Source organism: Cebus imitator, unplaced genomic scaffold (assembly GCF_001604975.1).
Source record: "Cebus imitator isolate Cc_AM_T3 unplaced genomic scaffold, Cebus_imitator-1.0 Scaffold102, whole genome shotgun sequence".
NCBI lineage: Eukaryota > Metazoa > Chordata > Mammalia > Primates > Cebidae > Cebus > Cebus imitator.
Window position 1 is genome coordinate 1,778,475 of NW_016107417.1, and position 2,765 is coordinate 1,781,239.

The 2,765-nt window shown below is 45.8% G+C and overlaps 1 protein-coding gene across 1 annotated transcript in view; it reads right to left on the reverse strand.

Annotated features, from left to right (window-relative positions):
• Positions 1-2,560: 2,560 nt before the first annotated feature.
• The window catches only part of LOC108310156, a 5,096-nt gene continuing 4,891 nt past the window's right edge, over positions 2,561-2,765 (reverse strand). Inside the window, exon 3 of the mRNA XM_017536912.2 lies at positions 2,561-2,593. The gene's annotated coding sequence lies outside the window, so the exon portion shown is untranslated. The remainder of the gene's footprint in view (positions 2,594-2,765) is intronic.

Sequence of the window (2,765 nt, forward strand, 5' to 3'; positions counted from 1 at the left end):
CAAAGAGTCTCGCTCTGTCCACCAAGCTGGAGTGCAGTGGCATAATCACAGCTTACCACAGTCTGAACTTCTGGGGCTCAAGCAATTCTCCCACCTTAGCCTCCTGAGTAGCCTGAACCACAGGCACATGCCACCAAACCCGACTAATTTTTTTTATTTTTTGTACAGACAGGGGCCTCACTGTGCTGTCCAGGCTGGTCTCAAACTCCTGGAGCCAAGTGATTCTCCCATCTTGGCCTTTCAAACTGTTGGGATTACAGGCATGAGCCACCATGCCCAGCTGAGGCTGTCTTCCAGATCTGGTGAAGTACTTAGAAAGGAGCAGGTGGCTTCTCTTTTGTCTCTGGCTTGGCAATTGGAGGTTTCAGAGCAGGGTTTGTCTCCAGATGTTGATGGAAGCGACCAGTCCTTGGTGGCCTCCTACAGGAAAAGTCGTGTTCTTCCATGTTTCCTCTACACACAGACAACCATTTTGCCAGGAAAGCAGCCCCATCTTTAGTGTCATTGACCACGGGCCTGACTGTCATCAGTCATGACAGAGTTGGGGGTGTGCAGGCCCAGCGCAGCCCAGAGTGGGCTCCATACTTGACACCCGGTAGACCAGAGCACCTGCAGGGTAATCTCCCCCTTACTATGGGTAGATTTACTGTTCCACAACCAACAGGTGGATGCATGTACCTAGAACAGTCTGTTGTGGGAATAAGTGGAATAATCCATCAGCACTACACAGGCATCTTCTCTTCATGTACACCTGTAAAATCTCCACTGTTTGAAGAGACAGTCATACCTTGGGGTGGGTGCTCGGGGAATCTAGGTATTTGCACTCAGAGGTGGCAAGCCTGAGGGGTTGAAGGGAAACAATAATTGGAAATGTTAGAAATATATATGGAGAAATTAATGGAGAAATGATCATTTTAACGTGACATGTAAGTGTAAACAGGGCAGCCAGTTGAAGCAGTCTCGCAGAAGGCAGGCATTGTGAACAGAGGTGAGACTGAAGGCTCCAAGCAGCACCTGCATACGTGAGGCAGCTGAAGCACTTTATAGCATGATTACTTAAGGACAGAACATAGAAGAAGGTAAGCCTAGGGTCAGGAAGTAAGTCAGAAAACACCTTCGGTTGTGAGCAGAAAGGAAAAAGAAAAAAAGCTCCAGGAAAGACAACAGGATGGAATGGGGTGGTGAGGGATATGAGACAAGTTAGACACAAAAATACAATGAATGCGGGCACCACAAATCAATGGAGAGAGATGGCCGGGCATGGTGGCTCACACCTGTAATCCCAGGGCTTTGGGAAGCTGAGGTGAGTGGGTCACTTGAGCTCATGAGTTCAAGACCAGCCTGGGCAACATGGTGAAACCCCATCTCTACAAAAATGAGCCAGGCATGGCAGCACATGCCTGTAGTCCCAGCTACTTATGAGGCTGAGGCAGGAGAACTTCTTGAACCTGGGAAGCAGAGGTTACAGTGAGCCAAGATCATGCCACTGCACTCTAGCTTGGGCAATAAAGTAAGATCCTGTCTCAAAAAAAAAAAAAAAAAAAAAAGAATTATGTAGAGAAAAATATATTTGCATTCTTACTTAACATTACCTACAAGAGTGGACTTTAGGTCTATGCTGTCCAAAGCTGCAGCCACCAGCCATGAGTGGCTACTGAGATGTAGCCAAACCAAGTATGCCATGACTGTAAAACACCAGATGTCAAGCATGGAAGAGGACAACAACTTTAAATATCTTAATGTTTATATTAATTATGTGTTGAAATAATATTTTAGATATATTGGGTTTCAAAAGTATCATTAAAGTGAATTTCAACTATTTTGTTTACTTTTTTCATGTGCTTGCTGGAAATTTTTAAATTATATATGTAGCTTACATTGTATTTGTATTGGACAGCACTGCTCTAAATGAGATCCAGATCTAAATGCAAATGGTAAAAAACATAATGTTAATAGGCTGGGCTAGGTGGCTAATGCCTGTGGTCCCAGCACTTTGGGAGGCCAAGGCAGGCAGATCACCTGAGGTCAGGACTTCGAGACCAGCCTAGCCAACATGGTGAAATCCCGTCTCTACTAAGAATCCAAAAATTAGCCAGGCATGGTGGCACATATCTGTAGTCCCAGCTACTCAGGAGGCTGAGGCAGGAGAATCATTTGAACCCAGGAGGTGGAGGTTGCAGTGAGCTGAGATCACGCCACTGCACTCCAGCCTAGGTGACAACAGTGAAACTCCGTCTCAGAAAAAAACATAATAGAATAAAATGTTGGATAATATCTTGTGACTAGCGGGGGCTACAAAAGAACATCTTATACAAAAGTTCAAAAGCAAGCCACGTACAGTGGCTCATACCTGTAATCCCAGCACTTTGGGAGGTGAGATGGAGGATCACAAGCTCAGAAATTCAAGACTAGCCTAGGCAACACAGCAAAACCCCATTTCTACAGAAAAAATTTTTTAAAATTAGCCGGGCGTAGTGGCACCCACCTGTAGTTCCAGCTACTTGGGAGGCTGAGGAGGAAGGATTGCTTGAGCCCCAGAAGTCAAGGCTGTAGTGAGCCATGATCACACCCCACTGCACTCCTGGGCAACAGGCTATTCAAAAAAAAAAAAAAAATTCAAAAGCACAGCTTTAAGATAGAAATTAATTTCATTGCCTAAAAAATAAGGATTTCAGGCCGGGCGCGGTGGCTCACGCCTGTAATCCCAGCACTTTGGGAGGCCGAGGCGGGTGGATCACAAGGTCAAGAGATCGAGACCATCCTGG